General features: G+C 38.9%; 1 pseudogene; it reads right to left on the reverse strand.

Annotated features, from left to right (window-relative positions):
* Positions 1-23: 23 nt before the first annotated feature.
* On the reverse strand, positions 24-19,688 carry LOC122649316 (annotated as a pseudogene).
* Between the last annotated feature and the right edge of the window lie 1,110 nt (positions 19,689-20,798).

Genomic DNA, 20,798 nt, shown 5'->3' on the forward strand with positions numbered 1-20,798 from the left:
CTGGAACATAGTGGAACCGCTTAGAAAGGACAAATTAAATTTATTTACAAAATCACAGATTACATCTTGATGTTCCATCAATCCAGTAGCCCTTTTACATCCATTGTACAACAATGCAAGGGAGAAGCTAGCGAGGACTCCCAATGACACCTACTATACATCAATATCTCTGAAAGGGGTGAACAAACAAAAAAATTCCAATTTGCCAAGAACCATTGGAGAAGAGTTCACCAGTCTCCATTGCACTGTCGTTGCTCTTCTTCATCCCCTCCATCTCTAATCGAGTATAATGGGTTGGTTGAAACAGATCCAGTCCGATGTTTCTCTACATAATGAATGCTGAATCTAGAACAAAAAGCAATCTCCTTACCCTTAGGATTGCACCAATAGCATTGCCAACTTGACGTTGGATGGCAGCAGAAATCAACGGATTTGAGTTCTTCCAAGAGAAAATGCTCCAATGTCACTCTCAGTATTCTGCAATTCACAGTTTCGTCAGCATAGATGCATAAAGGTCATATAGATGTGGTTGATGTATCTTAATGGTGAAAAAGAACTAGAAAGAGTAGGACCATTTGTTAGAAAAAATTTTGCATAAAGATAATTAAGATCTGAATGACATATTCTACACAGTAAAAGTACTTGCCTGAGATTTTGGAGGGAACACATTCCAGAATCTAAGTGTTTCATCTCCTGCCCCGGAGACAATTGTCTAATGACAAAGGCAATTGTTAAATTTATGAAACAAAAAAAGGGAAGGAAATGGTAATGCAGAGCCAGCCGATCAAAGGAAAAAATGAATTAAAGGAGTGAAATTTTAAGTACCTGACCATCAGGTGAGATCGCAAGATAAAGAACTCTATATGTATGCCCAGTAAGTGTTGCCAACTACAGTAACAAACAAAATAATAGAAACCAGTTGGTACATAGGCAGTTCTACAACTTCATTTAAGTTTTTGAGTATTTTTACGTCAAATACCTTCGACATGGTAGGATATCTCCGCACAATTATTTGGTTTTGAGAGTAGCCATGGTGCTAACTAGTTCGTTGATATTCTTAGACCACACCAGGTTGCATACCTATGTCATGGTGTCAGTGGGGATTAGTATAGAGTATTATGGTAGTAAAAAGAAGAAGAGAGAAATCAAAGAATATGTGTTCTGTCTGTGCAAAACATTGATGATTGATTTCAACAATATAAACTACTGAACATACATCATAGTATCCTAATTCATATTTGTTTGTTTTTTTTGTTTTTTTGGTAGAACCAATTCATATTTGTTAAGTTGTGCATACATATGTACCGCAGGGATATTATAGTCAGTCCCCCTGTGTGCAAGCCATTGATGATTGATTTCAAAAACATAAGCCAAGATGATATTCTTCTTTCTTGTTTATTTTCTTCTTCCATCCACTCCTCTTTTTCAAACTCTATACCTACAATAAACCATCCATGTTCGATCCCCAAAATCCATTGTTTTTTTGTTCCATCATATTTCTTCCAACTTCCATTTTCATTTCTTAAGAGCCTTCCATTTATTCTTTCAAATACAGCAGCCCATAAACCCCAATAAATCATACATGTTTGGCTGGAATAGGATTGATTGTGATGAAAGATGTGGTATCCCAAATTTCTCTCGACCCTCCTTAGCCAAGTCTCTTAGAAACCAAAATTTCCCTTCTTACCTAGACTTGATTATTGCTAAATTTCTTACCAGTTCTTGTATCAGTCCCAAATTTTGCAATTTTTTGTCTCAACTTCAGCCCCCCAGATACCTTGGATTTTCTTCTACCAACAACAAGGAGACCTTGAAGACACAATCTTTGAAGTTAGGTAGTGATTCAGCACTTATTCACAGCCTTCTAACCCATGGGACAACAAAGGAAGGTACTAATTAATGGAGCCCAATCCACAAGAAAAAAGCAAATTGCAGGTCCAACAACAGTAAATACTTTGATCGGTACTCAAATTTGTAGGAAATTTCAGAATAATGAAATAAAAAAAATAAAAACAAAAAATCAAAGAAGGGAAGAAGAAGATAGGGTAGTCTCTCTCAGACTCGAGTCTCTCACCCACGACCTCTCACCATTTAGCATTGCATCTCACAGCCATTTGAGTCTCACATAATAAAAGAAAAGGCTCAAGCCAATATCTCATTAATCAAATTCGTGTACATGGCTGTAGTCCCTTACAAACTTATATAGAAGACTCAACAATAGTCTCAAACACTAAAAGGAAATGCCTAACCCAATCCTTAACTAATAAGGTAACATAAACTAACTAGGAAAATAAAATAATGAAAGAAACACTCAAAGTAGGTGATGCAGAATGATCACCAAATAGGGCTTATTTCTTTAGAAATAGGCCTAGGGTTGGGTTATATCCATGTTGGGCTTTTGTTCCCAAGGGTTTTTTATGTAATAGGCCTCTTTAATGAGCCTAAACTAGGGGTATTTAGGTTGCATACGGGATTAGCCCAATACTTAGTTATTTTTATGTTTTTAGATTGAACCGGTTTAGATTTGGTTGCATCCAATTGGTTCAATGGGTCTAATTTAAGTGAAATGTTCCTATTGGCTAATAGGTTCTTATATCCTATTGGCTAGTATGGAATTTTCACTTAAGTTAATTGTTCTAAGTTAGATTCTTTTATTTTTAAGTTAGTAGGGGTAATTAAGTCATTACACTGTTTTAAGTAATTAGTTAGACTTAAACCTCTCCCTTCCATGTTTTTGTGAAGGAGAGGTATTTAATTTGTAGTAGGAATTGGCCTATGGCCTTATTATAAATATAAGAGATCGTGGGAGGCTCCCCCACAATTGAAATTTGAATTAAAAGACTGTTTTCTGCTGCTGGCTGATTCGCTGCTGCTGCTCCTTGCTCTTCAAGAGTGTTTGCATCCTTGTGGGTACATCAAGGTGGAAGGGTGGGTGGAATCCTGCGACTCCTTACGCCGTGACGGCTGGGAGGGTCTCTCTTCGAAGGTGATTTCATCCTTCATCCCTTAACTTGCTGCCGGTGGAATCCTATAGTAAGTTGAGTTTTAAATTTCTGTTTTTAGTTTCCTCCCCTCCCCCATTCGTTCCCTCTTGTTTTTCTATTTGAATTTCCAAAACCCTAGATCATCTAGGCATTATCCAGCCATCATCCTACCTCTGTTTTACACCAAAATCAGAGCACAGCCTTCCCATACCATCTCCCCCACTCGACCAGACTTGCTGCCCGTTCTGTCCAGCCAAACCCTAAAATCCCTCTTATCCTTTAAACCCTAAAAAACCCTAATTTTCTGCTGGGACATATTCAGCCATTAGAAAACCTCCCTGCTGCAGCCGAACCTTCCCCCTAGTCCCTCTAACACTCGACCTTAAGCCCTACCCCTGAATCCTACTGTAAACCCTAGTTTTGGCTATTTTCCTAATTTTAAAAACCCGAAACCCTAACCCTAAATCTGCAGAATTTTGAAACCTAACCAAATTCAGATATTTTTATACCATAATGACCCTCTAAACCTGCAGATTAAAACCCTATAAACCCCATTCCCAAATTCCCATCCTAAACCCTAATTTTGCCCTTAAACAGCCCCTAATCAGCCCTAAACAGCAGGCTTGACCAAAGCTTGATTCCAATTGGCTCCTAGTAGGATTATCACCTATTCTAGGACTACATTAGTAGGACTCCAACTAAACTAATGAAGTAATCCGATTTTCCTACTTTCTACCCATAATTTAGGCCTATTAAAGTGGCTCATTCAAAGAAAACCCATGGGATCAGAGGCCCAACACCTACTGTCACGCCCCTATTCCATACAAGGAATATACTATAATATAAAGGGTGACTAGGACGACGCGTGTCATCCTACTAAACCGCCCGGATCACTGACACAGTGTCCCAACGCACAGTCATAACCAATATTAACACAATATAATATCAGAATGCGGGAAAAAAGAATATTACATTCCAAAGATCAGTAGTATTGCGGAAGCGTATAGAATCAAATAGTTACAAGATGTTCAAAGGCTAGATGATAAATACAGTAGTTAGTTACATTTTCAATGACCATCTAATAACTATCAAAAGGGTATAATAGTAAAATTTTCAACATAGGCCTAAGCCCCAAAAGTAAATCAAAAAGGGACCAAGTCCCGAATATCCTCACGGCCCGTAGGCACAATCATCTCAAGGACACCCGTCGCCATGTTCCTCGAACACGGCTTCCGGCTCCTCCTCATCAATCTCATCGTATCCCGAGGGCTGAACTCCAAGTCCCGCGAGATATCCGTCACCTGCATCATAATCTAAAAAGTGTGTGCACGAGGGGGTTAGCTCCACTGAGCCAGTGAGGGGATGGGGATGCACAAACACGCAATTCACATAGTCCAATGATGCATGCACATGTTAAGTCCATTTTTCCACCTAACAAACAACTAAGTCAATGGTATATGCTACTGTGACAACTCGGGAAACACTGTGGGTCACTTAACTTATCGCCAAAATGAAACCTCAATTGTCACCTGGGACCTACGCCGATCGAAGCCTCCAAGACCACTCAGTGGCAGACCCCTGATAACCAATACTACCATGACTGGGCTCTCCCACCTCCACAGAATCCGGTGTACTGATTACCCAACACCTAAACCCCTGTTGGTAAGGGTCGTAGCATAAAGGTGTGAAATCCTAGCCGCAGATATACTACATGCAAGTCCTATTGTCCCGAGAGGTAATCCGGGCACATCAACTTTTCATCTGGTTTAGTGCCCGGTTACCAGCACGGCACGACGCATACAGTTCAACATGACATTCAACATAATGACTTCATAAAAATATATATAGTATCCGGGGTTCCGGCACCGGCACCGAGACCCAATCAAAGTAAAGCATTTCCAACCAACATCATAACAATCATATATAAAAGTATGCAATATGCGCAAGCATGCTTAATAATTATAATGATTACATAATATATAATGCAATAATAATATCAAGCCCAAACAACCAAACCCACTCACAATGTATATGCCAAGCACCAAGATTATAAGTGGTCGCCTTGATCAAGCAATAAGCCACAAGATGGATATATTAACCTAAACAAAGAGTAAAATAAGGTTAAATGAGCAAAGGGAAAGGATCCCCAAAAGGTCTCCCATAACCACTTAAGTACAAGGTTTCAGAAACAGAGTGGTTGCAGGAGTGGTTTCATGCCCAAATTCTGCAACCATAGGTAAATCCTTGGAAACCAGGGGCTCAGGACAGTCTCAATCAAGGGCGGTTGCAGGTGTGGTTTCTCAGGAAATGAAACCGCCCATAAATCCTAGCTTTCCAGGAGCCTTCTCAGGGAGGTAATTTCAGGGTGGTTTCTTGCAGGTCTGAAACCACATGTAAATCCTCACACCTGCGTCCAAAATCCAAAGGATCCCCCTCCAAGGGTTCCATTTTCAAGTGGTTTAAAGCATAGGAACATCAAGGAAACTCCATCCTAAGCTCATTAGGGTCCTAAGACCTCTCTAGGTCCATTCAATCACAATAGGTTCAAGAGAAGGAATTGAGAAGAACCTAACCTAAAGCATAATAGGGTCCAAACCTTAAATCTCTCAAATGGAATGAGACTACTAACATTGGAGCTCAAAATGGAGTGAAATAACTCCACCATAGCCTAGGCTTTAAGATTCCATCGATTTCTTAGGTTCCAAGAGAGCTCTAGGTCAAATCTCTCCCATTTCCCAACCCCTTTTAAAACCCAAAATAGAAGAAGGAAGAAGCTTCAATGGCTTACCTACCCCCAAGATGAGAGAGCTCCACGATTTATGGCTCCAAGAGATGGGGTCTCAACCTTCCACCAAGCTTCTCCACCTTCCTCCTCCTCTTTCACTCCTCTTTCTCTCCTCCACGATTTAGGTTAGATGGGAGAAGTAATTGAAAATTGAATGCTTTCTCCCCCTTTGGCTTATTTATAGACAGTGGGTCTTGGGTCTCTTAAGCCAAATGGGTCAAGAGCTAAATGGGTTGACCCATTTATTCTATATGGGTAAGTGAATGGAATAACCCATCTTTGGGTCAATAGGGCTAAATGGGCCTTTAGTGAAATGGACCATACAAGTTAAATGGGCCTACCCACAAACTTTAATTAGGGAAAAGCCCACTTTAAGATGGGTTCATATGAGATGGGTATAAGTCCTCAATGTACTTCCCAAAGGTAAGTGGGACCCGAAATTAAAATGTTCCCTTCTCACATGAAATAGCTCGAGCGGTTCAGGCCTTGACCCGCACTTCGAGGTCACCAAGAAAAGAATAAATAATAAAACTTGAGGGCTAGAACTTACTTTTCCCCTGTCATGGTTTATCACCCATGACCCCGAATAGCTTCGCCACGGCAATGCCAAGCTCATCACTGAACGAAGTATCCAACTGAGGCGACGGTCCAGGATGCTCTCTCCTAAACTCCTCGCTTCCCGGGCTGGTACTTGGAGGATAGTCAACGAAGTCGCCGTTAACAAACTTTCCCCACTGGCGGTTGAGGAATCTTTCCTCCACAGGCAAACCCGTACTGTGGTCAACGATTTTGTAACTAGGTTTGACCATCATGGAGAACAGGTTACCAGCATACATGGCAGCGGTATCTACACGTCACGAGAAGAAATAATATTTAATTATATCCCGGGGTACGGGTATAACACCTACATAACCCAACCCAAGGCTTATTTCCAATAAAATAAGCTCTTTATGTGACTTATCTGCATCATTCATCTATCACGTTTCTGTTATTAAATTTTCCTTTGCATAACCATGGTTCAAAATTTCATGATATATCGGTAATTTCGACCAGCCCGAATTGGCGAGATGAGACGAAATTTCGAACTATGTGCATAACCAGCATGAAATTCTGCACATACGCTTTGTTTTTTTTTTATTTTTTATTTATGGTTATACTTGCTAAGAATTTCTACATGTTTGCTGAGATATATGATACCCAGCATGAAATTCTGAACAAATGATTTGTTTATTTCTTTATTTATGGCTATACTTGTTAAGAATTTCTACATGTTTACTGAGATATATGAGTTGGATACTCTTCCTGAGGCAGATAAATCATCTAAATAGCCTAATTTTATTAGAAATAAGCCTTGGGTTGGGTTATGTAGGTGTTGGGACTTTGATCCAATGGATTTTCTTTGTAATGGACCACTTTAATGGGCCTATAATAAAGGTATAGGCTAGGCATACGGGATGGTTATGTTAGTACCTTTATTCCCTTATTTTAATTGTCATTAAGTGTTTTAGTTAAGCTGGATTAGGATTCTATCAGTCCAGCCCAGTTTTGAGTCTGTTTCCTTTATTATTTCACTTTCCTAGTCAGTTTAGATAACCTTATTATTTAAGGATTGGATTAGGCCTTTCCCTCTGTGTTTGAGTCAATTTTTGAGTCGTTTATAAGTTAGTAAGGGGGGCAAACATTGTACACAAATTTGATAAATGAAGTTTTGTTTTGCAGCTCTTCTTCTCCATTGAAGATCCCTTGTGTGCGATCAAGGTAGATTGTTATTTGATCCAATCGAACCACCTTGCGGTGTGAAGCCCGGGTGTTATTTTCTCTTGTTCATATTATTCCATCATCTTCTTCATCCATTAACAAGTAAGTATTCTTCTATTTTCCTGCAACTAGAACCTTTGTTTTTAGAAGATTACATGCTAAATGTTTTTTGAGATTAAGCAATCCAGAGTTTAGATTCCTTCAATATTCTGACCATATGTTCAGAAACCCTAATGATGAACTCAATATGAGTTTGACCTAACTTTGACCTTCTGATCTGGAGATAATTTCATTATTCAAATTCTGCCCTTTATTCCCAGATTCTGGATTTCGGCAATTCTGAGTACTGATTCAATTTGATTATTCTGTTGGAAGATTATTGCTGCATAATTCTGTTATATATCAGATTTTATTATTCTGTTTTCAATTTGATAAACAGATTTGAGATTTGACTGAAATACCCCTTTCCTAGTGCAACAAAGACTAGTTCATAAACTCAGATCTGTCCATCGGATTGATCAGAGATTTAGCAAAGGCTTCCCCCATGGAACAGAACTCAACCTGAGTTCTATTCTGATCTGACCATCTGATTTGCTGCTATTAGTTATTCTCCTAATTTGGATTTTATTCTCTGAGAAAAGGTCTGATTTTGGTAGTTTTGATTACTCAAATTCAGTATTACATTACTTCCCATCCTTCTATATTTCAGTTAGGATAATTTTCTAGGTTTCCCAAACCTGTCCAACACAAATTCTGTTGTTGTGTCATCATCAACAGTGCAGTCAACCTCTACATGTAATTTTCTTTCTTTGACCAGAGATTTGAAACCATAGTGCAAGTCATAGTTGTCACGGCGTCTCGGCGACCCAAGGCGTTGGAGAGGGTCCAAATTCAAGGCGACACCAACTAAATGACCAAGGCGCCTGGACGCCTAGGCAACACCTTGACAACTATGGTGCAAGTAATCAAGATTCAGAGTAAAAGTAACTTACGTTGTAGATATCATTTAACCATTATTCAGAATTTTTTGAAAAGATTAGTAGTATTCTTCCCAGGTTAGTCGCAGGGAAATTAATATGGTACTTAATGTAGTCCTAGATAGGTAGGAGACCTACCAGGAGCCAGATAACAGGATCAATAGCAAAAGGGTTGCTGGTTCAAATGGATAGCATTAGGTTTTAGGTTAATTCTAGGGTTTAGGATGGGAATTTGGGAATGGGTCTTATATGGGTTTAATATGCAGGTCTAGGGGGTTATTATGGGATAAGAATAATTGGATTTGGTTAAGTTTGAAAAATCTGCAGAATTAGGGTTAGGGTTTCGGGTTTTAGGTTTAAGGATCTAGGCTGAAAACTAGGGTTTAGATGGTCAGATGGGACTCAAATTGGGATCGAGTGTAGGAGGGAAAGGGAGGGATGTTTGCTGGAAGTTTGGCACAGATCTGATGGTTGGAAGGTGAATGCTTGGGGATCAAGCTAAAATTCAAAGGAATAGTTGCAGGTTTAATGGAGGGGGTGGAAGGCTGGCTGTAGTGATCTGATTGGGTCGATGGGAAAGGATGGATTAGGTTAGAGGATGAAGAGGGGAAGGATATATGCAGGAAACTAAAATTACTTACTGGTTTGATCTCCTTCAAAAGCAGCAGCAGCAGCAGCTTGAAGAAGCTTGATTGAGGATGAAGAGGGGAAGGATATATGCAGGAAACTAAAATTACTTACTGGTTTGATCTCCTTCAAAGGCAGCAGCAGCAGCTTGAAGATCCACACGCAAGGAGTCGTGAGAGTCCACTCACCCTAGCACCTTGAGATCCACAAGGCAACACTCACCCAAGGGAGCAATGGCAGCAGCAGCAAAAAGTAGCAAAGCAGCAACGAAATTGTATTTTTAAAACTAAAAAATTATGTGGGGGAGCCTCCCACGTTTTCTATTAATAATAAGGGCCTAAGGGCCAAATCCTATTACAATTTAAATTCCTTCTCTCTGCCAAAATCGTGGAAGGAGTGTGAGTCTAACAAACAACTTAAAACAAAAAGACCTATTTACCCTAACAACTTAAAACACTTTAAATAGCTGAGATTCCTAAGTAACCAATAGGATATAAGATCCTACTAGCCAATAGGAACACTTCACTTAAATTGGACCAAATTGAACCAATTGGATGCAACCAATTTGAGCCGGTTCAATTACAAAACAGAAAATAAAACTAAGTATAGGCTATACCAAGGCTCCTACTATAACCCTAGGTTTAGGGTGGCTTCTTCAATTCGAGGAGGCTTGGGTCTACATCAGTACTGGTCTAGTTGTCTGGCACCAATCTATATATTGAATCATGTCCATGTCACCAACTAAATGAGAATTGATGTTGTCGAACCCTCATTTTGAATATTTAAGTGCTATACACATTAATATATTATTGCAAATACAGAAACAAGTACCAGATGGATATCTCCTTATAATACAGAAAAGGTACAATAAGGGCAAAAATATAACCTGACTGCCAGTGTCCATGCAACTCAAGTGCGAGTTAGTGGTTGTATTCCAGAAACGTATGCATCGGTCTGCTGTGCCTCCACCAGAGGCTAAAAGTCCATGAATATGTGGGGACCATGCAATTGCTTTTACAGCTGCAGTGTGCTCACAGTACTTTAATACAGGTTGGGTTGAATGTTGGTTCCAAACAAAAAGCTGCAAAGAGGAAAGAAATTTTAAGATTAAAGTATCCATTGTCCCTGGAATATAAGACATTAATCGATGCCTACAAAGCATCTAGCAATTTTTGTTTCCCTTTAGTTCTTTCTTTCTTTTTTTTTTCTTTTTTTTGGGGGGTGGGGGGGGGTGTGTAGGGGGGGGAGAGAGGAGACTAAAACCAAAATCACTCACTCTATTATCATTTCCACCAGAGGCTAGCTCACGGTTATCATATGACCACTTCAGTCCACAAACCTAGATCAAAGCCATTTTATTTGTTGATTAACAAAATCAGCAATAACATTCAATAAATAGATGAAATATTATCCAAAATAAGGGATCATTAGAGATGGAAGGATGCAGGACATCAATTTTAAATAAAGGAGACCAAAATTACAGCCATTTTAGAAAAGATATAAATGCATTCAGGATTCAAACAAAAGCTTTCGTTGATGGAGTTTAAACATTACAAATGAAAAAAATAAGTTACAAACACGATGCTCCAAGATGCTTCGTATTCTAACCTCTGACTTGTGCCCAATGAGCTTATTAACAAAATCGTCCTGAGCACGTACATCACATTGAAGAATAATCTTGTCCCGGCTGCCTGAAGACAACAGGGATGAACTCCATGCAAGAGCCCCAACTCGCATTCGATGGCCCTCCATAGTCCTTATCTTCCTACAGTGAGATGCATCCCAAATCCGCACAAAGGAAATTTAAAAGCAATTTATCATTTGATAATTTGCAATACATCCAATAAAAAGGAAAAGTAACATTGGATACTTCAATTATTAAGCATAAACAAATGACAAGGACGCACCTAGTGCACGAGGCTCCCGCCACTGCGGGGTCTGGGGAGGGTCATAATGTACACAGCCTTACCCCTGTGCTTTCGCAGAGAGGCTGTTTCCGGGCTCGAACTCGTGGCCACTTGGTCACAATGGAGCAACCTTACCATTGCACCAAGGCCCACCCTCTCAAGAATGAACAAATGAGATAATCTTTAATAATCATGAGCAAGAATAGGACCTGCTTGAGAACCAAGAGGTATCTCTTAATCATTCCGAAATGTAAAGCAATCTAATAAGCTTGGGAATCAATTGGAAACAAAATTCAAGGATAAAGAGATTAGAAGATGTTTGAACTTTAAAAGTAGAATGTTTTTTCAACGTAAAGTAATGCTAAAAGATGTACGTCCATATGGACAGAATTGGTATGTTTTCAAAACCCTAATGACAGTAAGGAAGGCAATCTTATCTCTTTCAGTACTCTCTATACAAGAATATCAACTGATTGTTCGGGGATGGTTTTGGCAAATAGGACGTAATTGACACGGTGCAAAATCTTCAATTGCCAGGATTTTCATAAACAGAATTTAATTAAAGAAATAAATACAGATTGTTCATTCTCAAGATTAACTTCATAAAGATCCCAACAGGTTCCACTGACTCCAGCAAAGGACAGCGAGAGAAGATTGGAACTTTATAGATATTTAGATCCTATAAACCATAAAAACACTTTTCTCATAATAACAGTGATCTGTTGAGATCGCATAAGAACTAGCTTACTGAAAGAAATATATCTTTCAGATGAAATTTGTGCGTATTGGGGTGAGAGGGGGGGGGGGGCGCCCAAGAAAATAGGCAAGCAGTTAGATGTTACATGAAACCAGATTTTGAACTTTTGAACACAAGTTTGCAGCAGCAAGTCAGCAACTGACGCAGAATTCCAGACGAATAAGAAGAAACAGAAAAAGAAGTTCCTGCGGGTTGAGTTGGTTTGGTTCACAGTTTGAAACTGATGCAGAATTCCAGAAGAAAAAAAAAAATAGAAAAGAAGTTCTTGCGGTTTGGATTGGTCTGGTTTAACCTTGAAACAGAGAACCAGACCCATTTCTCAAGATCAGGTTCACACCAAGCCGCCAAATCATGGGATAGTTTTTAGGAGTTTGTTTTCTTTATTTTATTCAGTATCTATATTGCATAAGGGAACTCCAACCACAGCCACCAGCTGGACAAGATAAGGATCAGTCTCTTCTTTAAATCTTAATCTAGTCATTTTGAATTACTGTGGTATTTGATGTCTAGAATTGAACTGTAGACTGCTCTTCTACTAATATCTCTGTTGCTATCAAACCAATCAATTTTCAGTAGTACATCGGTTCTTCCCAGCATGCGTTTTATATAATTCCCATTAATGACAGCCATCACACGTGTAGGTGCAATTCTCCAACCTATCCTACATCGATACCCCGTACCCACTCAGCCTAACAAAGGTGATCGAAACAGTCTCTATAATTAAGCATGGCAGTAAACACACCTTTCAAATCAGTTGGTTCTATCACTATATCATAGACAACAGATTACCCAGCAGCTGGTCTATTTTGCATGAAGATAAAACTGGTCTTTCAGTGTTTAGATTGTAATTTGATTGTGGGTGGGACTTGGTTGTCAGTCCTTGAGTGAGCTTTTGTGCTGTTGGGTTGGGGTAAGGCGAGTTATGTCCCACCCTTGTATTCTTTTTTTCCTATCTTAATAAAATCTCAGGGGCCAGCCTGGGTCCCAAGTAATATTCGCCGGGGGGGGGCGAACCAGATTACCCAGCAGCCAAAATCCTTAAAGCTAAGGAAGTGGGTTGTCTCAATCGCTATTAAATATTACAAAACCCTGTCAGAACCATCAGATCTAGAGTTAGAACAACTTGGCAAGCCCTCTGGAAGCTCCTCCCTTTCAAGATGAAAGCGAAAAGGTTCACCCAATATGATTGCTGCCTCAAGGAATTATGACAAACATGTAAGACCATCTTTTGGGAATTTAAAATCCTTAAAGTACCAACCTATTTGGTTTTCTCTCTTTTCTTTTTTTCAAAGAATAATGACTTTAGCTCACATGTGGGGGCTTGAAAGGGGCTAAACAGAATATTTATCAGATCAGGCTAGAGCTAGTAGATCCACAAACATGGAGTCCCTCAACCATGTTTTAGCCAGCTGACCCAATAATAAGAACTAGACTTTGGTAATTATAAACAACAACAACTCAGCCTTGTCCCAACTAATGGGGTCGGCTACATGGATCCTTGCCCTCCAATCAGACTTGAGTAACTATCGAAAAAAAAAAAAAAGATACTCAATAAAGAAGCTCTAAAATCATTGATTTTCTGTGAATTGAAGGATATTGATATTTCCGGGCAAAGCAAAGGGCTCTGACATGATGTGTTCATCCTAACCAATTATTTCGAAAGGTGCCACGCTTGTGGTAGCTGTCCAAACCCAAGTGTTAAAACCATTACCTTTCTTTGTGATTGTGAAACCAGATTACTCACTTTTCCAACTTGCAATATCAAAAGTTCCAAGTTCAATCACGTTAAACTTAACAAACACCGGGAAACTCATCTTAGGATTTTATCATCTGATGGTATTTGGAGAGGACAAGTTTTGTGCAGAAAATTATAACACAAATGAAACAAAGATATGAGATATGGAAGTATATAGATCACTAAGACCACAATGCATGAAAGAAGCTGCGAAACGTGATAGGTAAAATTATCAATATGATGGAAAGTACTAGCTATAAGCAGTATTCTGAATGAGTGGTCTCTTTCAGAAATAGGAAGCAGCAGGTCATTCTAGAGTTCCAATCCAAACACTATCAAATCCTAAGGTAGATACTAGAATGAAATATTCCTAACTTTAGTCAAACATTCCAAGTTTAATAGTTGTAATAAGACATCTCATGAATGATTAGAAAGATTTCAAGTAGAATTGATGCAGATAAATCACCTAAAGGCCTTATTTTATTGAAAATAAGCTTTGGGTTGGGTTATGTAGGTGTTGGAATTTTGATCCCATGGGTTTACATTGTAATTGGCCAATTAAATGAGCCTAAAATATGGGTAGAAAGTAGGAAAATGGAATTTACTTCATTATTTTAGTTAGAGTCCTGTTTTGAGTCTATTTCCTTTATTATTTCAATTTCCTAGTCAATTTAGGTTACCTTATTAGTTAAGGATAGGGTTAGGCCTTTCTTTTTTAGTGTCTAAGTCTATTTTTGAGTTTTCTATATAAATTCATAAGAGAAGCCAGCATTGTACACGAATTTGATTAATGAAATATTGACTTGAGTGATGGAGGGCCGGTTAGGAGGAGAAGAATATCAGAGTTGCAGGTGAGAGAAGAGTGAAAAGAAAGGAGGGGGGGGGGGGAGGGAGAAGAAGAAGAAGATCGCACAAAACCAGCCACGCAGGCTCTTCACAAACACAAACTCAATTCATCTTTCAAATCTGAATTCTACTTGAGCGGTTACATGTACTAAAATAAAAAGAAACCCAACAAGAAAAGGAAACCTACTCTAGTTTGGAAACTCAAATTAATTAGGAAAATAAATCCTAGTAGCTATCTCCTACTAAAGCTATCAAAATAAAATATTGTATGTTAATCCCGAAATAGAAATAAATATAAATAAAAATCCTAAAAATCCTACTAGCCAAAGACCCAAACTGGACCCGGTTCTTCTCCATCTGGATACCCAGATGGGTTTGGGTCGGTCCACAGCAGTGAATCTGCATTAATTACTCCGATGTTGAGAAAAACTCATCCACAAGTTTTGTAAAATGAGAGAATCAGCACCATTCGATCGGCATCCACAAATATCGGCTTTGATAAGGCGATGATCCAGCACATCTCATGATCATCCGTCACAACATTCTAATGGTTGTTAGCAAACAACGTCTCTTTGATGGGAATCTGAGTGTGGAATTTCACAACTGAAATCAGACCGTCAATCAATTCTTCAACTTCAATCTCGATCGGACTGTGTATGTCAGTTTGATTGTCGCTTTCGTTGTCCATATTTTCTTCCACATCTGATCCGCCATCTGAAGATTGTATCATGGTTGACATCTTATCATAGAAGTTGTTGTTAATATTGGCAAGGTCCCAAAAACCTGTTGTCAAATTAGAAAGTTCCGTCTGCAATTTACAGAACCCAAAATCACTAATCGAAAGGAGTAAATCATATCGATTAACCTCCATGATGTTGTAGTAGATTAATGATAACAATGGCAGGATTGTAATTTTTTTTGGGTGAATGCAGGATTGTAATTTATTGGACTGCAAACTAAAGAGAAGAAAAGAAAGGGTGATACAACGATGGGTGTGGAGGGATAAACTTGGAAACGAATAAAAAGAAAGACAAAGTAGAATACGAATAGAAGGGAGGGGCAATTCTGGAAAGAAAAAAATAAAAAGTAACTGACAAATAAGTGAGAGAGGGGGTTACACCAGGAAAGAAATAAGACACAAGATAATAAAGGCGTAAGGGAGGGAGGAGGGACAAACTTGGAACTAACTAAAATAAAAGGATAAAACAGAATAAGAGGGTTAGGGAGGGGTAAAATTGGTAAGAGAAAAAGAAAGAGTATTGATAAGGGACATACACGAGAAAGGGGGAAAAGAGGGTTACCGCCTTCACTTGGAGTCTTCTTCTCTGTGGAACCAGAGAGGAAACCAGAAGGAAGATGCTGCGATGCGAGGGAGGGAGCTGATTACTCCAGAGGGTAAGTGGATCAGCTGGGATTTCACGTAAGGAGGATGACTCGCGGCAGGAGCTTGAGACCAGGTATGTGTTATATATATATATATATATATATATAGAGAGAGAGAGAGAGAGATATTTTCCTGTCTCCCGTTCTCTCCACTTCTCTCTCTTCTTCTTCTTCTTCTTTTTTTTTCTTCTGGTTCTCTGCCTCTCACTATCTTCATGCTTCTTTTTTTTTTTTTTATTGGCAGAACCGTAAGGCGAGAGGAGGAGGGTTTGCGAGTTTGTCTCTAGGAATCACGGGAAGGTTTTACCAGTAGGAGGTGGGGTCTAAGGCACTGGGTTTGGGGATTTGTTTATGGAAATCGCAGGGATGGGCTTGGGTGTTGGTTCGACTTCTCTGTTCTCAACAGAAGGGTTTTTTTTTATTTTGGCTCGAGGTTAAAGTGGGGTGGTTCATAGAGTCCTGAAAACGAAAATGGGGTTGCTTGTTGGAGTCGGGAGGAGTTGGGGGAGGGATTGCTGTGGTGATGTACAACGATGGGATGGGACGGGCTGTAATGTCAAAAAGAACAAAAGGGAAGAGAGAAATTGATGGGGAAGGGATCCTTCGGCTCTGATACAAAACTAGTGGAGGGCCGGTTAGGAGGAGAAGAATATCAGAGTTGCAGGGGAGAGAAGAATGCATGAGAAGAAAGGAGGGGGGAGAAGAAGAAGATTGCACAAAACCAGCCACGCAGGCTCTTAACAAACACAAACTCAATTCATCTTTCAAATCTGAATTCTACTTGCGCGGTTACATGTACATACATAAAAAGAAACCCAACATGAAAAGGAAACCTACTCCAGTTTGGAAACTCAAATTAATTAGGAAAATAAATCCTAGTAGCTATCTCCTATTTAAGCTATCAAAATAAAATATTGCATGTTAATCCCAAAATAGAAAAAAATATAAATAAAAATCCTACCAGCCAAAGACCCAAACTGGACCTGGTTCTTCTCCGTTTGGATATCCAAATGGGTTTGGGTCAGTCCAAGGCAATGAATCTGCATCATTGAACCTTTGTGAAAATCCTGAGATAGGATAGGTGAGAAACCTAGGGTGAGACGCAAATTCCCTTCTCCCATCCCCTTCCATCGGTTCTACACTACAAACCCTAAAGCTGCCCAATCGATCTCAAGAGTTCTTCAAGTTGCTGGAATTACATCATCATATCATTGCTGCCAAGATCCATCATCATCAGCCAATCCAGCAGGAACAACCCCACCATCGATTTTGGGAGAAATCTAGGGTTTCAAAACCCTAGCAGGCTGATTGATCTACTTTTCTCTCTGTTCTGATCGTATTCTTCTATTTGGGGATTTCATCCTACATCTACAAGGTTCATTCAACTCTATTTGCAGCTTCAACAGGTTACTGATTTGAAGGAATCTATTATTTACTTCTCTTGTTCATTTGTAGTTACCAATTTGAGATCCCATTGTTCTCTTTCTTGTTCACTGGAGGGTTTTTTATTTGATCCTGCCTGGGATTAGACCTATTCTGGTTCTAGTCTTACATTAAGAATGGAGAGTCGGAACTAAATTCATGTAGCCAACCCCAAGTAGCTAAATTTAAATTTAATTGAGTAAATGGGCTTCAGCAAAGGACCCAAGTCCATGGCAAATCACATGTGTTGATAAAAATATTTGATATTGTTGCAGTTACTTCTGCCACAACTTTACATGCACTTCACTTGATGAGGACATCACTCAAGGATTTATGCAGCCACATGTCACTTCATTATGGATAAATGACCAGCATTATGTGTAGTTCATTTTATTATTTTGTTGTATTTTTATTTGGGGGCAGAATTGTTGTGTTTTAATGTTGTAAGGGAGTTATTAGGGAGTTATTGCTGGAAATGTAGTTATTAGGGAGTAGTTATTGCTGGAAAAGTAGTTATTAGGTTATTTTTTCTTTTTTGGGGTTTAAAAAGACTGTATTTGAAGAGGGAAGATAAGCAAGAAAGCAAGGAAGGAATGAAAGCATGAGTGATTCTATGCAATTCAAGATGGTGTGAAGCCAAGATGATATTCTTCTTTCTTCTCTACCTTCTTCTTATTCTTCTATCCACTCCTCTCTTTCAAACTGTATACCTACAGCAAACTATCCCTACTTAATTATCATATTTCTTCCAACTACAACAGCCTGTAAACCCCAATAAATCATACTTGTTTGGCTGGAATAGGACTGATTGTGATGAAAGATGTGGTTTCCCAAACTTGTCCTACATCACTACTATAACCAAATTTAATCATTAACAAAGGAAGGAATCAGACGTAGGCGTTAATCCTAGATAAGTCTCTTCCCCTTCTGGCTACTATGCTTTTAGTTTACCCAAATCTTGTGTACTTTACATATTGTTTCTTCTGTTTGATTTTTCATAGTAAAACTTTACTTTAGATTGATAAGAAATTGACAAGACCAAAGATCATGAGCAATATGGCCTCTAGTTAGCAGTATGCCCTGCCACAGGTATAAAGAGTTGGAAGCTAGATTGGAATAATTTAATTTAAGTTGTGTCCAAGTGTTTGGTAGGTTTGATTAGAGCTTAGAAGCGTAATCATAAGTTCCATTCAGATACATAGACACGAGGGACATCCATAACTTAGTTTGTTAGTGAATTGCGAAAGTAACCAGTAAAAATAATCAAAATCTCAAGTGCCTGATTCCTCTTTCAAACAAATATGATGTAAGATTGCCAAGATATCCTACCTGAAGCTTTCCATTATCAGTTCCGACAGCCAGGTGCGTGCCACGCTGTGCCCATCCCACGGAACAAACACTATCATCCACTCCTAAGTCGCACAACTTGTCACCTGCATGTAGCATGCCAAGGTGGATACGATTAATCTCAAAAACAAAAAAGAAAGAATTCAGGAATGCAAACAACAGAGTCCACAAATACAACAGCAGCAAATTAAAAGCTTGAAGTATCCAAGAAAGCATGTATCAACACCCAATCAGTTAATAATAACAAGAAAGTCATTTACAATGAAACTGCAATATGATAAGGGGGAAAACAAACTCCGGCCTTACCTTGCTACTACAAGCATTCCACAGATAAACAGAGTTACCCAAACCCACAGCCAACACATTATGCGAAGACCAATCCACAAGATTGAGATAAAAATCATCTTGTAATGCAGGTGCATCCAGTACCTATACGAACACAAAAATGACCCTCAATCGAACCTGAAACGAAAATACAAGAATACAAACAAAATTTCGAATTGAATAGCAAACTTACCTTGTAAGGGGACCACGGAACCTTTCGGGGAGTCTTGGCCGGGCTAGGAATAACCCCGGGCGACGTGTCATCGAAGCCAAAGGGGGAGAGAGAGTAGAGTGAGCGACGGGTTTCAGTCTTATATCTAAAAATATTCCTATTGGGAGGACTCAATGGAGAATGTCGGCCAGAGAAGCCTGCTTGATTCTCCGGAGTGATGGGCGAAGCAACCCCAGAATAAGGGCCAAAGAGAACTGTCCTCAGAAGAGTGGCATAAGTACCAGACCCATCATCACGCCCCTCCGACGGAGAGATATCGAAGAGAGCGAAACTGGAAGCAGATCTGCTGGGGATGAAACGGTCACTGTAGATGGTTCTAGAAGGAGAAGGATGATACCCAGCACCAACCAACCGATCAATGTGGCTCTTAGAAGAAGAACAAGGCGTTTCCAGAGACAAAGCGCTTCGCAATGACATGTTGGGAGGAAGGTTCAACGGTGAGGAAGAGGTGGAGGACGAAGAAGGGGGTACCCCCGTCCCTGATCGGTTCTCGATTGGAGGAGTTGCAGGATCCCCCATTGCTCAATTCTTTTCTTAGATACCCAAAACCGAACTAAAGGAGACAAAGCGGAGGAGGGAAATGTGAAGTAAGGAAGCGCAAGCAACCTAATTCGCAGATAAGCTCTCTCACGGTTGCTCCTTCCTCTCCATTCTTTTCTTTGTTGAGGACTCTACTCCGATAGTCAAAGACCTTCCAGGAGTCAGAGAGAACACAATATGAAAAACATGACCGTTTATCAACTCGTTTCGGAAAATACGGGACTAACTATTACGTTTCCCGGGAGAAGTTAGCGAGGGTTTCCCTTTCCCGGGAAAAATAACAGTAAGACCTCACACTGTTCTTCCGCGGTTCATCGACCAAAAAATAAAAAGAAAAACTGTTCGACCGCGGCGTTGCATGGCTCCAGATCCAAACCTCTGGGTGTCAACGGGGCGGACTGGACAGGTTTACCCTAAACCCTAGTCCATCCCTATGAGCCTTAACCTAACCAAGCCCAACAAAAAAAAAGCGTTTTTGGTAGAGAGTTATTTTCAACCTCGAAAACCGTGACCACTTAATTACAATAGAAGAACCCTATCTATCTATCTATCTATTTATCTATCTCGCTATATATATATATATCATACTATTATATAAAAACACGTTGTGGCAAATCTTTCAGCTACCTATTCTACCTTCATTCTTATCTAAAATTTCAATTTTCTATTCTTAGTCTATAGGTCATTTCTTTTTATAATTTCATAATCTTAGGTACCCTTAGTATTAATTATTGTTTTTAATTAGTAACAAATCTTTCAGTTCTCTATTCTACCCTTCATTCTTATCTAAAATTCCATTATTCAAATCTTAATCTTTATGTCATTCTTTCTTATAATTTTATAATCTTAGATACCCTTAGTATTAATTACTATTTTTAATTAATATTAATATTAATAATATTTATTATTATTTAAAGCAAATCTTTCAATAACCACTTTTATCCTTCATTCTTATCTAAAATTTCAATTTTCTATTCTTAATCTATAGGTCATTCTTTTTTATAATTTCTAAATCTTAGGTATCCTTAGTATCAATAATTATTTTTAATTAATAATATTTATTATTATTTAAATTTAAAAATAATCATTTTTATGTTTGTTTTTAATTAAAATTCATGGTTTCAAAATTGAAAAAAAAATGGGAGAAGAAGTATATCTAAAACTATATCTATCT

The sequence above is a fragment of the Telopea speciosissima genome, chromosome 1 (genome assembly GCF_018873765.1).
Source record: "Telopea speciosissima isolate NSW1024214 ecotype Mountain lineage chromosome 1, Tspe_v1, whole genome shotgun sequence".
NCBI classification, from domain to species: domain Eukaryota; kingdom Viridiplantae; phylum Streptophyta; class Magnoliopsida; order Proteales; family Proteaceae; genus Telopea; species Telopea speciosissima.